We start from the raw sequence: 21,008 nt of genomic DNA, 5'->3' as shown, positions 1-21,008 counted from the left end.
TTCTTTAGAATAGGTGCCCAAAATTGCACAGCATATTCAAGGTGCAACCTTACCATTGATTTATAGAGGCAAAATTATATCTTTATCCCGCGACTTGATGCCCCTTTTTATACACGACAATACCTTACTGGCCTAAGCAACCACAGACTGACATTGCACATTGTTGCCTAGTTTGTTGTCTATAACAATTCCCAAATCCTTCTCGTCTTGTCATATCCCTTGAATTTATGTATTGTATTAAGCGCTGCGTAAACTGTTGGCGCTATATAAATAAAGGATAATAATAATAATTTGTCGTTACCCCTAATTCACTACCGTTTAGGGTGTAGGTTGCTTGTGCATTCGCTACTTCCTAATCAAGTGCCCTAATCAAGGCCATGTAATGCCGGTGCTCCGTCATAGAAGCCCTGGCTGAAGTGCCAGCAGCAGCGGAGGTTGTCTGCGCTCATCGCGCAGACCTCCACCGGCTGCCGGAGATGAGGATCCAGGTCCCCTGCAGCGCTGTGGGGGATCTTGATCTTAGTCTTGTAGTCTGACCTCTATTTGAGGTCTGATTAGAAGACGTCCTCGAATATAAATCGATTGTTATTTTTCAGAGCATTTGCTCTGAAAAAAACCTTGTCTTATATTCGAGCAAATACGGTGTGTATATATATATATATATATATATATATATATTCAGAAGATAGAAATGTTCTTGTTTTCTTATGAAATGAAAATGTTGTCTAGTAAACAGCAAAAGGATAAGAACCCTCACTCAATGGCATGTTGTGTTTGATCTTTAGAAGATACTTTTGCAATTATGTTACAGCTACAAATTGCCTTATTTTTTATGAAAACAGTTAAGTGACCCCAAACTTTTGAATGTTAGTGTATATTAAAATTTATTTATATAGGAATACAATTTTATATTGTCAACATTTAACACATTGCAGTCCATCTACACTATAAGAGAATTACTAGCAGAATATTACAAAGGATATGAACTGCACTGTTTAATATGTTGCACATTTTCTCTTGTTGCATTATACTAGTTAAACTTGTTTCTCTCTTGACCCTTTAATTTCACATTTTGGTTCTTCACTCATTCATCAGTCAACGTAGAAGAAACTGTAATAAGACATATGTGTTCATTAAGATTTTTTTCTTCTTGATACCATCAAGACACCCTGATATCCCCCTGGTCCCTATATTATGCCAAAAATCCAATTCCATCACTTGCTGTTTTGGAAGTGTTAGCATGCAAACTCAATTAATCCTTACCTCCACTGACCACTTGACTTCTTAGACCCCATTGTAGTTATACTAGTTAACCAATTCATGACTGAGGGTAAAGACAATAGCTTTTTGCCATTTCTACCATGCATTTGTTCAACCATGGTTTACTTTTTTGTGTTTAGTGTACACTCAAAAAATATACCGGCATATATGTTTTATGGACGATTAATGCTAGCCTTTAAAAAAATATCTATGCATTAAAACACATACTTTTACCATTTACATTTAGAGAGGTGGGAAAAAATAAATCTAAATTTTTTTGTAATTTGCGCTAGTACAGAAGCTGGTGTAGGTAGTTGTGTCTAATATATTCCATTTTTGTATTTGCTCCCGCAGTGAAAATTATAAAATGGCATGGCTTTTCTTTACTTGGTGGCAGTGTGTACTTCTAATATCTAGTGTTCTAACATTCAGTTTGGACCTAGTTGGTGCTGGTCTGAAACTATGGTTGATGACGTAACATTTTGTTATCTCTAAAATGTATAAAAGCCCATTGAACCTCTCAGGGAATTAATTTCCAAAGTATTTCTATAGGAATTTTTAGCAGCTACTGTATGGTTTCTGTGATTGCAAAATGTTTTTTTTTATGCGGCTTTAAAAAGTATTCCATGCCACATTTTTTTATTTAACACAGCCAATTGAATCAGGTCCAATGTGCCGAAAATTGTCTTTTCTGCATTAACTAAATTGGCAGAATAGTAAATGGCATAAGATAAATAAAAGTGACTTCTTAAAGTACTGGTACTTTAAATATTGAAAGCTTGCAACAGGAGTGCAAGAAAGTTTTTTTCTTTTTTAATACAATATTTGTTCAGCAGATAGTAGATACAATACATAATGAACATGTGCAATTTATAATCAATTCTAAGAATTTGCAAGTTTATATGGAAAGGGCTGCTGTGACATGTAACACTGGGGCTCACGATGAAATTAATGAACTGATTATAGTGTTTTATAAGACGGGGGAAATAAATGAGACCTGCTGTGTTTAGTTTGGCTACATTATTCACTTATCTAAACAGTAATGAGAGAATAATTTACTTTGTCAAAATAAACATAAAAAAAGATTTATACATAGAAATGGGTTGTCAGTGCAAACACACATGAATAAGTGTTGTACAACTAAACAGAACTGATCTTTTTGTAAACAGATAAAATAGTCAATTAATTTAACGGAAACATCATAAAAAAGCAGACAAGTCGATAGAGTGGGCTGATAATAAATAATAGTTACAATGCTGTAATGGCAGGTTCCAGAATGCATGTTTCAGCAGGAGTTCCATTAATTATATTAAGCTTTGTTCATTCACTAGCAACATTGATGGCCTAGATGAAGTAAATGTAGAATGATCCCTTCTTGAAACCCAAAAGAACATCAACAACAATGCTTTTAATATGCCAATAATAGTTAATTGCGAGTGGTTGAACTGTTCTGTCAAGTACCAGCAAGCAGAGTGACAGTAATACACAACCAGCTACTTTAAGGTTTCTTGATTCTTGGCGGGACGCTAACAGTGTTCTGATAAATATGCATGACATTCAGGGATTAATGTTTTGCTAGTAAAGAGAAAATGGTGGTAATAATGCATGAAGGATTAACTTGGGCCCCTACACTTAATGTAGCAAAAAACATCCATCGTTGTGGTCATTTTTCTAGATTGCAATGTGCTACCATTCTGAAAGGCCTTAGGTGTCCTACCATGTGTTTCACAGGGCATGGAGAGGCTTGGAGGGTATCAATTGTACTTCTGCAGAAACAATCATATTAAATAGTGTTTTGATTGCCAATAGTTAAAAAGTGTTCAAGACTTAATAGTAAACTGACCCCGATCAACACCGCCTACTCCTGGATACAGCTGAATTTTAGTGGTGCCCAGGGCCGGTCTTAGACCCGGTTGCTTCCCCCATTTTTTTTACATAGATGGCAATATTTTTAAAGTCTAGCAGCATTGAGCTTAACAGAGTAGGGTGCAGTACAATTATTTCTTATGTAGGGGCAGCTGAGCCAGCTGCCCCTACAGCTTCTTCATTGCTCAGTACCCTGCTCTCTGCATGTCACTCTGCGTAGTGACCACCTCCCTGCCTCATACTCTCTAGCACTATATGCAAACACACACACTCAGTCTAAGGCCATACGATAACACACATTTTATACACCATGCACTGATGATCTGATACTGAAACAATAGACTATCACACTGTTTGTGGGTACTCCACTCAGTCTTATAGTCTATACAGACACCCCCACACATTCACTCTAACACCTTACACTGGCACACCAGTATACCCACCTGTATTCTTACTCATTTTCTCTTCCATCTCTTACTGCCTCTCTCCTTTCTCTTAATCTCTCCCCTTTCTCACTATCATCTACTCCATTTCTCCCCATCTCTTACCTTTCTCCTTCTCTCTTGCAGTTCATGTGGCTCCAGTTCTGACCTCAAATCCTGGGGCTCAGCTTCAATCACTGGTCCACTGTGTGCTGATGCAGAAGTCTGAAGGTACAGACTTCGCACTCCATTTATTTTGGGTAGGGATTGCACTTCTGACTACGGCCACAGGTGCTGCTTATGAATAATAGTGGGGTTTTAAAATCACACTACAAAGCCTTAAGATTCAGTTAGTTTGGGAAAAAACACAAAACCTGCAGAAGTTGCAGCTGATCGCTGCCTTATGTAAAGGTATTCTAGGGGGAGAAAACTACTTTACATAGTTACATAGTTACATAGGCTGAAAAAAGACATGCGTCCATCAAGTTCAGCCTTTCCTATATCTGTTAATTTGTTGCTGTTGATCCAAAAGAAGGCAAACCCCCCCCCCCCCGGTTTCGCTCTTTCCAATTTTGCACTAACCAGGGAAAAAAATTCCTTCTTGACCCCAAAATGGCAGTCAGATTTCTCCTTGGATCAATAAGCCATTTCCCCATAATTAAAGATTATATCCCTGAATATTATGTTTTTCCAGGTATCCATCCAGTTGCAGTTTAAACGTCTGTACAGATAAAACTACCTCTGCAGGCAGAGAATTCCACATCCTTATTGTCCTTACTGTAAAAAACCCTTTCCTCTGCCTTAGACTAAATCTCCTTTCTTCCAATCTGAACGCATGACCACGTGTCCTATGCATAGTCCTGTTATGAACAGATTTCCACACAATGGTTTGTATTGGCCCCAAATATATATTTATACAATGTTATCATATCCCCTCTGAGGCGACGTTTTTCTAAACTAAACAGATTTAAATTAGTTAACCTTTCTTCATAACTATAGTGCTCCATTCCTTTTATTAATTTTGTAGCCCGCCTCTGCACCCTTTCTAGTGCTATGATATCCTTCTTTAGAATAGGTGCCCAAAATTGCACAGCATATTCAAGGTGCGGCCTTACCATTGATTTATACAGAGGCAAAATTATATCTTTATCCCGCGACTTGATGCCCCTTTTTATACACGACAATACCTTACTGGCCTTAGCAACCGCAGACTGACATTGCACATTGTTGCCTAGTTTGTTGTCTATAACAATTCCCAAATCCTTCTCATTTGTCGTTACCCCTAATTCACTACCGTTTAGGGTGTAGGTTGCTTGTGCATTCGCTACCCCGAAGTGCATAACTTTACATTTGTCTACATTGAATTTCATCTGCCATTTGCGTGCCCAGTCCCCCAGTCTATCTAGATCCCTCTGCAGCACAGTAATATCCTGCTCGCCCTGTATAACTTTACCTAGTTTAGAGTCATCTGCAAACACAGAAACATGACTTTCAACGCCTACTGCCAGGTCATTTATAAATATGTTGAATAAAATTGGTCCCAGAACAGAACCCTGAGGGCCCAAGGCAAAATGCCCCTTTTTTATCCTTCCTCTCCCTCCGTCCCTGCCGCCCCCCCCCATTATCTACCCCCCCGCCCATATTATCTACCCTCCCCCCCCTTGTACTTACCTTTCAGCAGTCCTGCGGCGAATCTCCCTGTTCAGTCTCGGTGCCGGCTTGTAATGCTGAGCGCCGGAAATCTTCCGGCACTCAGCATTACAAGCCGGCACCGAGACCAAACAGGAAGACTCGCCGCAGAGGAGAGAGAGAGGGACGCCGAGCGGGTACTGACAGCTTGGTAAGCGAAAACCACTCGGCACCCCTTTCTCTCTCTTTCGCTTTAGAAAGAAAGAAAAGAAAAAAAGGGCTTATGTTACCATTTATAACAACTCTCTGTTCTCTATCTAAGCCAATGTTCTACCCAAGAACAAGAATTTGCATCTAGACCAATTTCCTCAGTTTGAATACTAACCTATTGTGTGGAACGGTGTCAAACGCCTTGGCAAAATCCAAGTAGATTACATCCACTGCAACACCCTGATCGACACTTCTACTTACTTCTTCATAGTATGCAATTAAATTAGTTTGACAGGGCCTATGTTTCATAAAACCATGCTGATTTTTGCTAATAATACTGTTTTTCCCAAGGAATTCTTGAATATTATCCCTAAACAGCCCTTCAAATACTTTCCCAGCCACGGAAGTTAAGCTCATAGGTCTATAATTTCCGGGCACAGAGTTTGAACCCTTTTTGAAAATAGGAACCACATCTGCCTTCTTCCAATGCTCTGGTAAAATTCCTGAAAGAAAAGAATCCCGAAAGATTAGAAACAGAGGTTCACTTATTTCCTGACTCAGCTCCTTAAGTACTCGTGGGTGAATACCGTCAGGCCCCGGAGCTTTGTTAACATTAATTTTCTTTAGTTGCAGCAGCACCTTGTCCTGAGCCATCCACTCACAGTCTGACTGCAAATTTTTCTCAGTGGTCCTATGTATATCCATTGCCATAGGTTCCTCCTTAATATATACTGAGGAAAAATAGTCATTTAAAGTTTCTGCTTTTTCCTGGTCCTCCTTAACCAACACCCCTCTCTGTTTTTAGTGAACCTACGTTTTCATTTTTTGTTTTTTTAGAATTTATGTACTTAAATAATTTTTTGGGGTTAGTTTCGCTCTCTTTGGCAATCACCCTCTCATTTTCTAGTTTAGCCCATCTAATCACCTTTTTGCATGCTTTATCGGCTTCCTTATATCTTATATAGGATGCCTCTTATTTTTAATTTTCTGCTTAAAGTCCCCACTAAGCCACATCGGTTTCAATTTGTTTCTTTTATATTTGTTTCCTAGTGGTACATACTGAGAAGTGTACCCTGCTAATATTTGTTTGAAAATACTCAATTTTTCCTCAGTGTTTTTATCCCTGAAGAGTTTAAGCCAGTCAATAAGTTGTAAAGCTGCCCTTATCTTATTGAAATTGGCCTTCTTAAAATTATACGTTTTAGTATTCCCCATGGGCAATTTCTTTTTTGAGTTTATTTCAAAAGAGACCATATTGTGATCACTATTACCCAAGTGCTCCCCCACTTGAATGTTAGATACAAGATCAACATTGTTTGTTATCACCAGATCCAGACAAGTATCCTTTCTAGTTGGTGCTTGTACCAATTGTGACATGAATGTGTCATTTAACAGGTTCAAAAACCTGAATGCCCTTGCAGAACTACTAGTCCCTCTATCCCAATTTATGTCCGGGTAATTAAAATCTCCAATAATTAATAATTAAAAATAATTCCTCGTCATCATTAACATTAGGTGGTTTATAACATATCCCAACCAGTAGTTCTTTTCCTTTTTTTTGCCCCAAGTTGATATCTACCCATAAAGCTTCCACAAATCCCTTGTCGCCTTCAAGATGCTTAATATTTGACTTTAGCTAGTTGTTAACATACAAGCTCGTTGTTAACATACAATTTAATTATTATATTATATGATATTATAGCTAAAGTCTTTTCTGAGCAAATATAATTAGAAATGCAGTATAAGTTTATATCACTATGAAGATATTCCAAGTGTGTTATTTAAATACTATTGGAAAAGATGTACAATCTCCTTAAAAGAACAAATAAAAGGGACTTCTTTTACATCTTCTTGTCCTCTCCTAAAGGCCTCACAATTCTGACACACAGGTACATACACAGCCATTTTACACTTGTGGGAGTTTGGTGTTGTAGACTTTTTTTTAACTGCCTGCTTTCATTGTCCCGTGTCCAAAAGGGACTCACAATGGGATATCTGCTATTTTTTGTCCAAATTGTTTTCTTATTATTACTTGGTCTTACTATACATTGTGTAGGCACATCTTCCACATAACCAAAATCTCAAGGGCTTTAAGAGCGTATATAGCTTGATCCAATTTTCTTTTATGTCAAAACATTTACCTATCCTTGATGATCTGTAAGAACATATAGAGGAGCAGCAGGAGACGCTGACAGGGCTCAACTTAAGGTATCATTCTAAAGACCTACATTTCATCACTACAGGAATGGCGGTGTCTACTAGCTACTAGTGAGTACGCCAAATGTATAGCAAAAACCTCTGCCTTTGTATAGAAAATATTAAAGTTCCAGCAAAAGGTTCAAATGTGCGCCCTTATCCCCTTGGTGTGAAAAGGGGGACAATTGTATGATATTCACAGAAACTCTCACAGGAAAAAAATTGAATTTTTCACCCAGCAATGGTTATTATTAGAAGTATACCGTATTCTTTTTATATTGTGCTGACAGATCCTGCACTCCTCTACTGAAAAGTAATACATAATTATAACATGCTAAAACAGACAGGAACATAGTTGAGTATATGCTCTAAAATATTCCATTTGACCTTTGCATATCATGGACCAGTGAATAGCAATAACTAAAGGGAAACTTGTGGTCTTTTGAAATTACATTTTTCTCTTTTAGGGTTGTGTTGCCCTTCCAAAGGTCAATAACCCTTATGGCACTATTATTCATCCTTTTATCTTTTTCACATAGCTTGTGCAGTTTAGTGTTTTGAATGTTGCTGGTATGCATTCTTCCAGATCCAGGGATAAACCTTTCATAGTCACACGTCGAATGACCAGCTTCCTCTGTAAACATATTTTATTCTATTATTTTTGCATAGTAATTCCTTATCATTTACCGTTTCTATTCTTCATGCAAGTTGATACTCTATCAGATTAGAGAGGCGTCATTAAATAGGAGATTAATTTAAGAATAAAGCAGCATTTAATACAAAAAAGTAGAGTACTGTAAAGTTAAAATAGGTCTATTAACAATGACGCCACAAAAGTTTTCACAGTTTATTTTATATCCTTACCAAATGATTCTTTCTAAAGCATTTTTTATACTTCTTTACCTATATGCTACTTCATTTTTTTATTTGTAAAAAGAGAAAAACTATATTTGTAGAAACAGCTACTTTGATTTTGTCCTCTGCAAATTATTATTATTAATATTAATAATATTGTTATTATTGTTGTTTAATATAATACTATAATGCATGCAAATGATTGCGGCAACTACACAACTACAGTTTAAACATTGTTTAGCCTTTCGAGTGTCGAGTGTAGGGGCACATTTTTCACCATAGAAGGCATGGCCAATTTTTGTTATAGTTACATTTTCAAAGTTGACAGTCTTAGAAAAAGTGTATATGTCACTTAGGGAAACTATGAATTTTTGTTCTATAGGACATGTTAGGCTATTTGTAGGCTATTTTAGGGCAAAATGTACAAAATATAGTGGCAAAAGCACAATGTATTTTATTTTCTCCTAAAATCTAAACCAAATAGTAAAAGTAATGGAGTAATGGAATACGTAATAATTAGAATGAATAATAAATTAAACTCCCACCCCCTTAGTAAAGTTATCCAATTCCAATGGTTATATATTGTCCATGGTTGTACACAGTTTACAGTACACTTACAATGCAGTTGAGGCACAGAAAAGAAATTGCTAAACAAACAAAATATATGTAGAACAGATACATGTACATGAGCACACCCAGTTTTGTGGGCTACAATTCTTATCACTTTCATTAGTATTCTGTATGTGATGCAAGATGTGGTCCAAAAAATTCATCAGATAATTTTTTTGTAATCAAATTATTAAATATTTGCATAAATTAGTTTTGTCTTGTCTTTTTTTCTGTTGTTTTACATTGCTAATACTGAGTTGCAGTAGTCAAGACAGATGATGATGAGTTTATGAACAAGTATCTCATTTAAAGAAGAGCATGCGATGTAGGTAGCACTTTTGGAGACAGTCAAGGGAATGTTAGTATTTGGGGGGATATACTGTAAAATGTTTTGTTTTAAAAAGATTGGGTTTAAGGAATTCACGCATACATCTAGTTAGAAACAATCAGTCCTTAAATGTCTCAAAAAGCCTAGCTTCATTTATCTCATAATTTATTTACTGTAGATAAATCCAATTTAAATAAAAGGAAGGGGTTTTGGAAGAAGGCCCAGTAGTCAACAGAAATGGTGGCTTGTTAAAGAGGGGCTTGTAGTGCAGATTAGTGGAATTTCAGTCATCAAGGGCAGCAAATAGGCCACATTTTGTGGATATCTCAGTCTAAGCAAAGTCATCTAAATAAAAAAATCACTAAATTACTTGTTTTCAGGCAGGGATACACAGAATTCCTGGCCTGTTTGTGCCCCTTAAAACCTGTAATGCATATGGAAGTGCTAACTTTAAGGAAACGCGCTGCAGGTTGGAAATTGTATGATTCTTGTGTTCAGCGCAGGTATTTCCATTGATCGCATCTTCCTATATGGACTGGGTGTATGGCCAGATGCAGATGTTTAAGAGAACTTACCTGCACCTTGAAACTTTTGTAGAATGCAAAAGTACAAACCTGTGCAAAAGCACAGACCTTGTTAAATTCAGCAGCTCAGTGACCTGGTCAGATGAGATCCTTTGATCTCTCCAACTGGCCTCTGATCACAACTGCAGGATTGAAAAAATCATGATGGTCCCACCTGGCAGGTATGACATTGGGGCCGGGGCACAATGTTTTTTTTTTAGAATTGTTAAGAGTAAAATAACTAAACATAAAAAAACTAAAGTGAAATCATTTTGTTTAAGAAATCCCTTTTGAAGAAAATGCTAATAGAATATGTTAGTGGACTGATAAAGATACAGTGATGTCTACAACTCTGACTTATCTATAAACCACAGCAGTGCTGGATATTTTGGTGACTTGCTCAGAATACTTCTACTACAAAGGAGAAAGCATTGTGGTTTGTTGTCAGGGAGACCAGATTTAACTTCAAAAGAGGTACTTAATGTGAAGGGCAAAATGGCAAGAATAATTAGATGACAATTGCAGGATACACTGTTTATCCTAGCATAAGCTTGAGGACTGTATCGGACAAAAGTAATGATGATTTAGGCATTATAAAGTTGGCAGTGACATCCTCAGATTTACGTTATGCAATGAAAAATTCAGTAACGCTTTATTTTTAAATTATCATGGTTGGAGACAACCTGAAATAAACACACATAGTACTGGATGACTTCCCTACAAATCTGTTTTCTTCAAATTATGTTGTAATGACAGCATGACATAAATGAGATCATATAATTGTAAAAAATATTAGCAAATATGACAGGTCATTTTTAATGAACATAACCCAGCTGGTAAATCTTTTTTTTTCAGTGTTATTTTTGGTCCATGAATAAATATTGTCTTGTATAGTAGCAAAGACAGACTGTGAGATAGATTTTTGGTTGTATTACAGAAAGTATTGCAAGGAAAATGCCAAGATAACGTGTAAATGTTACATGTAGAAAAAGTGTTGATCCAAAATTTTACTGAGAAAGTCTCAGCTGAGCAGTTCTGGCACTCTATATAATAAACAGTTGTAATAAAAAATAGCAATGTTGGAGACAATGACATTCAAAAAGATAAATAGTACATTTTGAAGAAGATTCATAAATGATTGATCTGTATGCTTAATTTCATGGTGTGAATAAATCATATTTAGATGTACAGTAAACTTGAATAAATTACATGAATAATGCAGAGAATAAAAACTGCATAGTTAAGTAATTTGATGATTTGATTCCAAAGGTTTCCACTTTATATTTGAATGATATGTGCACAATCTAGTCCTATTAAATACACCCTAAGGGACTGCATATAAAATACAAATGGGCTTGTATTTGGTACCTTTTTGTTGTTTTCATGCTAGACTCTTCCTTGGTTATATGGTGAACATCACAACTGTCAAGTGCACCACTACCCCTTTGCACAGAAAACCACAGTGTCACCTTTGCCCTAAACAGCTTGTGAATGCCACATTTGCCCTAGGAAGCATCAGTGCCAGCCTTACCCCCAAACAGCTGGTCTGTGCCATCATTGCCCTCAAACAGCTTTTCTGTGCCATCATCGCCCCCAATCAACCTGTCTGTGCCATCTTTGCCCCCTCAAACATACACTCTGGCACATATGTAAACACACTTCCACAAATTACACATTCTAACACACACACTTACTCACACACATACACATTCTTGCAAGCACACACTCTCCCACACACAACTGGCGCTAACGGACACTCCATCTCACACCATGTACACATACATGCTCACACACACCCCTACACGCTCACACACTTATACAAAGTCACCAACGCTTATATAAAGACATCCATGTTTACACACACTTATACATAGACATCCATGTTTACACACACTTATACATAGACATCCATGTTTACACACACTTATACATAGACATCCATGTTCACACACAGAATTCTACATAGACATCCATGTTCACAAACAGTTATACATAGACATCCATGGTCACATAAAGTTATACATAGACATTCATGGCCACATACATACAAACATACCCCTGCCTGCACCCGCTTCTCACCTCTGCTGCAGCTTTCTGTCTAGCTGCTCACACACTGTGTAGTTAGGCCACTGCATTTGCACATACATATCACACCTATTTAACAAAATACCCATTCACCCCTCAAATAAAATGTGCCGCTTGTTATGGACTTAGTGTTTGTGATATATGCAAAGGTGTATTACATGCAGTTTACTGTGTAACACTCTCCTATACCCACTCTCAAAATACAGTACTTCCAGTGTCCACTCTGTGTCTCTCTCTTTCTTAATATCCTCGGCACATAAGACCTGTATTGTAGCTCCACGGACATCCATACATAGGTAATGTTTAACGGTTTTGCAGGCGTTTATAGGAGTTATTTGGAAAGGTTGTTGTACATTTCCTATTACAGGATTGGCTGTAATCAACATTTTCCTGCAGCAATGGTGTTTAAGTTGTTTGGTCATTCTCACAGCACATGTTGTGGTGGGATTAAGTGATATGGTCACTAACTGCTTATGCACATTTTGCCTGAGAACAGGTGTTAATTTGCTTTTAAACAGGGTCATTAAATTGCTGCATTCATGCCAAGTATAGAACGGTTGTTCAGGTCTATTGAATCATGCCCAAGATGTCTCAAAATGAGGAATAATCATGTTTTATTATTTGTTGTCTGCAGAGATTGGACACTTGGAATGCTTAGTGTCTGAGCAGGTGAAACATTGGATGAGGAGGGGGTGAAAAGCTTATGTCGCAGCTCTACCAACTGATTGAACAGTTCAGGTCAATAACATAAGAGCACAGCTCTGCACCTTATGTCAATGTAGCTATTGGCAATAATATTTATTTACATGCAATGTTCCTGCCAAGTGAATATTCAAATCACTCACTCCTTGGCTATGATGGATCTTGCTATGGTAGAGCTAAATCATGTGTAAGAACTTTACCATTGTTTTTAACATATGCATTGTATAGCAATATATTTCATGGCTATGTAATTTGGTAGCTTTCAGGAACAAACCCTGGTGAAGGGATGATATACAGAGTATTATTATGTTGAAATGTATTCATCTTTGGCCCACAGATGGGGGTCATCATAAAAATAAAATATATATTTTTTAAACTTTCTCTGTATATCACTGCTCCTGCACTGGAGAATGTATATTACTCATTTGCACAAGTTACTCGAGGGGGTCAGTGTCTGCATTGCTTTCTTCAATGGCTATAATCTAAGTAAAAACAGTATCATGAGCAGAGTTGTTATTGGTTATTGTAAAGAATTTAAAAGGTACTTGGGTAAAACTTTTGAACTGAAATATTTATAAAAGTAGAGTTTCTATGTTGGCTCTTTTATGGAGTTACAGTACTTTATACACACATCTGTATAGTATAATACTAGAAGAAAAAAGTTAATACTTTTTTTTGCTTTTTTATTTCTTCGTGCATAAAGCACAATGTTATTATTTTCATTTGATAACATATGAGAATAAAGTTAACGTGCAGCTTGTCTTTCTGATTTGACAACAGATGGGGGTTAGATAAATCCATCTGATGGCCAGATGGCAATAACTCTATAAGTGGATGAATTCAGAACTCTTTTCAGCCTTATCTGCAGTCCTAACTTGTATTATTAGACATTTTGGAGTGGCAATTTTTTCTCTCTCTCTCTCATTTATACTAATAAGTTACTGTTTCATTGTTATACACAAGGAGCATCTAACATTTACATGCCCAGATATACAGTTATATATAAAACAGTTTACATGATACATGATTTATTTTCATGTATGTGCCAATTTGGCAACTGGCTGGACCTACTATGGAACCAAAATAGGAGGGCTAGCTTTGAGTGGAGCTCCAATGGTCAGGAAACAGGGCAATGTCTACATATTTTAGGGGGCTTATGCCAGTCAGGAAGGGGGACATGGCTGCTGACCTAGTTCTGAGGGACTTGTCAGCATCCCTCTATCATTGGGGGAGCCCTGCAACGTTACTGCAGGCTCCAAGGGTTTAAAAGGAAGGTGAAGTGGGGGTATCACCCTCTTTGGCCTTCCACTGTACATACAGTTCAGGCTTTCCTACCCACCTACCTTTGAGTTGGGTGAAATGGAATAGGGTCAGAAAAGTATATGTAATCATTAAATGGTTAAAACTATTTAAAATGAAAAAAAAAACAAAACGGGTGTTAGAAAAGTAACCTTTTAAATGTCTTAGCATTAATCCTAGGACATATTAGCAATATTCCACACCAAAAGAGCAAAGACTTCCATCCTCCCTACCGTCTTCCTTATATATGCATGTACATTCTCACACATAAACATGGCTGCACTAGTGCTAATCAACATAGTCACCCCCTTAGTTAAACAGTTCGATATACACAGACTCCTATATTGAAGTGGTTAAGGTGCATACTTAACATACAGGGGTGTGCAGCAGTGGGCCTAAGGTCATGCCTGTATACTGGATTTCCTCGGCACCCCAATTGGCAGGAGTGGCTATAATCTTGATCCCACCCCTTCCTGTTAATGCTCCTCCCTGTCCCTTCCAATTATTGTCCCATCCCATAAAAAGCAAACATTTTACGAGCTACTGCATGCAGGAACAAGATTGTCCACTTAAGAGGGTCATCCTCCCCGGAGAAGTGAGAGAATTTAAACATTTGTGGGATAGGCTTCTGAATCTAAAACACAACCAAGGACTGATTAAGGTTTGAGTCTTTACAACAGACAAAATTGGAAGACTAGATGGGCCCACTGAGCTTTGAAGCCTGCATTCATCCATACTCAGCAAGCTAAGGTGCCCTCAAGAGGCCGGACATGGACAAGAAAGACTCCTTTTCTTCTTATATTAAAATAAATTGATTTTTGACTACTTCAGCTCTCTTGCTTTATATTTAGTGTTCTTTTTTTCCATAAATGTATTTGTGATAGTTGTAGTGGTGGTGCTGCCAGTGCATGAATTGGTACCCATTGCAAAGGTACGTTTCTGCTGCTTCTGCACAATGAAAAGAGAAACTGGAAGATATGTCGCTTGGTCTGCTGCTATCATCTAACAGTGCCACTGCTTGCTGCCCATCTTTGCTCTGGAGAGTGCTGCCAGTGCTTACGGTAGTGGTAGCGGCAGGGGTGGTAGTGGTAGCATCAAGGGCGGTGGTTGCACTGGCAGTGGTGGTTTTATTCTGTACTTCACCATAAAATAGCCTGCAATCTATCTTCGCCCTGGATCCTGACCCCTCAGTGAGTCCTTGGATGTAATGGTGACTAAAACCACGCCTTACTTTGGTAGGTGGGATGGACAAGATTTTAACACAAGATAAGCTATAATTAACTTATTATATGGTAGGTGAGCTCATACTAAGCTGTTACTGTCTTAAACTTCAACTCTCATCAGTCTGTATCTGCTGCTAGTGAAAAGTTAAAATTATGTCAGCACACTTATATATCTAATGCTTGTCCCTTTTACTTGTAAATGCTGATTGGTGTGGGTGAAAAAAAGCAAGGTAAAACTCCCACAGTTTGTTGGACCCATCAATCACAGCTATAACACTCAATGAGACCACCAAGCCTGCTTTCAGTCATTGATATGCACCATCCTGTTCACAGTCCACACTTTACCTCATCAAAACACCTTGTATTTCCGGCACCTCCGCTGGTGCTTCTATGGTGGCGCACCGGAAGGTTATGTCACACCGGTGCAGATGCGCAGACGCCCCGCTAGACACCAGGGAGTGGCATATCAGGGGAGCAGAGGGGATTATCTGTAAGTAAGGTGTATTGTGAATTAAGGGGGACCTTAAAATTGGTTTTCCAAATTTCTGTTTATATATAACATATGCTGACTAACTGCATAATAGATACCAAAAATGTTACAATACATGTTTATTAGGTAAAATACTGTTTCACCATTCCACTCATGTGTATTTTTTCCTTAAAAATAGCCCTAAACTTTAAGGTGGCATCTTTGTTACTAAACATCGGACTACGGGAAGCTATTTAGTGACAAAGATGCCTATAGGAAACTGTGGACAGAGTTAATTAATGGGATTAATTAATGGTAATTAAAAGTATGCACTGGTGCTTTTTAGATGATTGCTTGAGATTTTTTTAATGTGACAAATGCAATTGATAAAACATCAAAGGAGGCATCATAGATTTGTAAAACAAAAAAAAATACTTTTTGAAAAAAAGGTGAAAACGGCATATACCAATTTGAGTCAAATTGTTTCTTGCAGTTGTCACCTTGTTCTCAAGAAGTAGATTTATAAAAATGTTTAGTGGCTCTTTGTTTTATTAATAGCATTTGTCACATAAACAATTCACAATCAATTATCTAAAAAGCAACAGTGCATACTTTTTCCAGACTTCTACTCTTTGTGTGTGAGAGAGACTGCCTGAGCCTGTGTGCATGTGTGAGAGACTGCCTGAGTCTCTGTGTGCGTGTGTGAGAGAGAGACTGCCTGAGTCTCTGTGTGCGTGTGACAGAGAGAGACTGGCTGAGTCTCTGTGTGCGTGTGAGAGAGAGACTGCCTGAGTCTCTGTGTGCGTGTGAGAGAGAGACTGCCTGAGTCTCTGTGTGCGTGTGAGAGAGAGACTGCCTGAGTCTCTGTGTGCGTGTGTGAGAGAGACTGCCTGAATCTGTGCGCGTGTGTGAGACTGCCTGAGTCTGTGTGTATGTGAGAGAGAGACTGCCTGTGTGAGTGTACGATAGACTGCCTGAGTCTCTTTGTGTGTGAGAGAGACTGCCTGAGTCTGTGTGCATGTGCGAGAGACTGCCTGAGTCTGTGTGTGTGAGAGACTGCCTGAGTCTGTGTGTGAGGCTTTCATTTTTTAGTACGAAATCTCGGAAGTGGTTACTAAAAAAATTGAATCCCACCAAAGTATATAGGTTAATTTTTTTTAGGCGTTAGGCGGCCAGCTTGCGCACACCGTGCTGCTGAGTGGCAGTGCATCAGTGAGGCTCTTCGTCTCGCCCCTTTCAAGACGTGACACTCAAGAGGGCGGGTTCACAGAAGAGTTCCTCGAGATGGGGAGAGTGGACCTATATTTAAGGGCGAGAGGGAATTCCCTTGGGACATCATTCATTTTTGTTGTTGAAAATAAAACTTTGTTAGGTTTAAAAAAAATCCTGGCTCCTAACTTTTTTAGCTGGCTCCTAGATTCAAAACAAATTTGTCAAGCCCTGTGTTATGTGAATATGTAACACACATAAATATATTCATAGGCACCATTAGCAGTTTGACTATAGTAACAATAAAGGGAGCGCTAATGTTGTTGACATTTTACAAAGTGAAAGATGTTCCAGTTACTCGCTAAAAAAATGTCAGGATTTTTTAAATTTGTAATGCTTTGTACAAAGTAACTATGGTTATTATTATTCTGGTATTATTATACTAGTTACGCTACAGACCTTAATCAGTCCTTAATCCTGTCCAGATTCAGGATTGCTTTATGACTATCCCATGCTGTTTAAATTACCTCACTGTATTAGCCTCTATCACTTACGATAAGAGACTGTTACATGCATCTACCACAGTTAAACCTCTGATATTTCAGTTTTAGACTATGTTCTAACATTACTCCTCTGAAATAAATGTATTTTCTTTCCAGAGTAAGCCACAGGATGTCTGATGTGAGGGCAAGTTGTTGCCCAGTAGAAGTTTATTACAGCCAATGTAATACAGCCAAAGGTATGAGTACTTTTACACTAGCTGATTTTTATTTTGCATATTTGCAAGTGATAATATGTATGAACAAATACCATTAAGTGGTAAAAATTATTCAATTACATTTAATTGTCAGATATAGGGATCTGAAGATGGAGTACTTATGAAGAATGTGTCCTGGGATTGTTGTATTATTTGTGTTTCCCCCACTGGATTTCTTACATGTAAATAGTATTGCATATTACCAATACATATTAATTTATGGCTTGTTATTTAATTTTGTTTTCTGGTTAATTATTGATATGTTATGGAAGGTGGATTGACATAATTAGCTTTGGATTTTGTACTACACGCTCAAAGGTTTGTAAGTACATTATTAAGGAAATTAGTGGTATGGAGTCCATAAACTGAGAAAAAGAGGAGAAATATAGGATCGCTTATAGGATCAGCCCAAACCCTGAAATACAGCCCCAGACCATTATCCCTCCTCCAAACAACATAGGCACTAGGCATTCCTGTAGGCAGCATTCTCCTGGTATCACACAAACCCAGATTCATTAATTCAGAAAACACATCTCCATTGCTCCAGACTCCAATGACTTCAGCTTTGCATTGTGCATTTGGCTTGCCTGCAGCTGCTTGGCCATCTTATGAAGCTTTTGAAGCACAATGCATGTACTGATGTTGCTTCCAGAAGTAGTTTGGAACACTAAAGTAAATGATGTTACAGTCATTTGGAGTTGACGGCACTGATCTATGAGTATGTGTGGTCTACCGCTTCGTGGCTGAGCTGTTGTTACTCATAGATGCTTCCACATTATGTGGACCAGTGCAGATCTAGCCGTTTCAGAAATCTGACAAACTGACTAGTGGCAAAGGTGGCATCCTATGACAGTGCCACATTTAAACTCACTGAGCTCTTTGGTATGACCCATTCTACTGACAATGTTTTTCTATGTACTATAGGTGGCATGCCTATGTGCTTGATCTTATCTGTTAGCAATGAGTGTAGCTGAAACACCTAAACTCAATAATTAGACTACTGTTCTCATCACCGGGAAACATTTATCCTAAACCCAAATACTCAATGCGTTAAATATACGCTTTATCATTTGTGAATTGAGTGCTATAATTGTTGGTTTCTTTATAAAAATAAAACATGCATTCTAATGGTTAACATTATCATTAGCATTATTTTTTAGGTTTTAATGTATTTCAGGACACTGAGTAACTATATGTAGCTTCTCTGACTCATGGCCTCTAAACTATGTTATCATTGACATAGACATTAGTTTAAGTGTGCTTGTCATTAAGTTTATTGTCTAAATAATAATTATGCAAATACAATATAGAACAAAATGGTTTTCTAAAAATAAGTAGCTGAACATATATCTCACAAACAATTGCAATCACTTCTGCTTGCTGTGCTCTTGGAGAAAGTAGGTTTGCATGACAGAATGTTTATGGCATCTCTATTTTAAGCCTGACAGATAATTAAACAAAATCATTGGTTTTAAAATAACATGTAAAACTTTAAAATGAAAAACTTATGTTGCCAAGTGAATTACATTTGGAAATACACTATTACTAATGGTTCAGTTCCTTTTTCTAAAAATTATCTTTTGTAAATATGTTCTTCTAGCCAATTTTACCTTGATCGAACTTTCATTCATGTGCTTGTCCAGCACGTCACTGAGATGCTCGATTGGATTGATATTTGGGGAATTTGGGGGCCAAGTCAACACCTTGAACTCGTTGTTGTGTTCCTCAAACCATTGCTGAACCATTTTTGCTTTGTGGCACAGTGCATTATCCTACTGAAAAAGGCCAATGCCATCAGAGAATACTGTGTCCATGAAAGGGTGTACATGGTCTGCAACAATGCTTTGGTAGGGGTACGTGTCAAAGCAACATCCATATGAATGGCCGGAACCAAGGTTCCCCAGCAGAACATTGCCCAAATCATCACACTGCCTCCACCGGCTTGCCTTCTTTCCATAGTGCATCCTGGTGCCATGTGTTCTCCAGGCAAGCGACACACACACCCGGCCATCAACGTGATGTCATCAGACCGGGCCACCTTCTAAAATTGTTCTATGGTCCAGTTCTCCCATGCCCATTGTAGGTGCTTTGGGCAGTGGACAGGTATCAGCATTGTCATTTTGACCGGTCTGCGGTTATGCAGCCCCATACGGAACAAAATAAAATTCATATAGAAAATGGTGGGAAATTGTCCCTGTTGTGGTACCACTATTCTCTGTCTCTCCATTAGAATAAAGGACAGCCTCCCAATTAAACTGCTCAGTGTGAACACAACTGACAAAGAAAAAATAGAGAAACTTTGAATGTGTTTTTTTTGTTGCTTTGTTAGGTCCAACATTTCCACTGCAGCACTTGAAAAGGTCCTTGGTAAGGTACCAATATGTCCTCCAGCACATAATGTACTTGGTTACCACAGCAATACCTCAATACACAAAGTCTGGCGAGAGGAAATACACACGTGTTGAATTTCTAAAAGTGGGTGCAGTTCTTTACCATTTGAAGCTATAAACAAATATTGTTGATTCTAATAGCAGTCGTTAGTGAGTGAATGAAGACATTGTATGTTTTTAGTTTTTTTTAATGGGATACCAATCTTATTTTCCTATTCCAGTGAGGAAAAAGCAAAACCTGCTGACCTGCCTATGTACTCAGTGTATAACTGCAAGTAAAATGCAATTTTAATTATTATCTATGTTTTAGAGATCATACTTTCTGCCTATTATCAATGGAAAATTTACAAGGGAAATTTCTGTTCTCTCCAACTGGCCCATTTTTACTATGGAAGATTGCCTCTGTAGAATGATGTACCAGGTGCCATGTGAACCTAACACCTTCATGACCATAGGTTTTACTCCCCTTAGTGACTGGAGCTTTTTGACATTTTTGTATCATTTCTTTGTTCAACCATGATTTTCCTTGTACATTTTTAGTGTTCCCACACAAATTATCAATTGTTTCTCAAGGACAGCTAGGGCTCTTTTCTTTATACGATTTTTTGTTTATTCTGTCAATTTTTTTAAAATTTTACTTCTTCCACAAAAAGTGAGTGTACAGCCTGTATAAAAGTGTAAATTTGCTGTCCCCTAAAAATAACTCAACACACAGCCATTAATGTCTAAACCTTGGCAACAAAAGTGAGTACACCCCTAAGTGGAAATGTCCAAATTGGGCCCAATTAGCCATTTCCCCTCCCCGGTGTCATGTGACTCATTAGTGTTACAAGGTCTCAGGTGTGAATGGGGAGCAGGTGTGTTAAATTTGGTGTTATCGCTCTCACACTCTCTCATACTGGTCACTGGAAGTTCAACATGGCACCTCATGGCAAA

Source organism: Sceloporus occidentalis, unplaced genomic scaffold, assembly GCF_023333645.1.
Source record: "Sceloporus occidentalis isolate IW3139 unplaced genomic scaffold, rSceOcc1.0.p SCAF_19, whole genome shotgun sequence".
NCBI lineage: Eukaryota > Metazoa > Chordata > Lepidosauria > Squamata > Phrynosomatidae > Sceloporus > Sceloporus occidentalis.
This window is presented reverse-complemented; position numbering follows the sequence as displayed.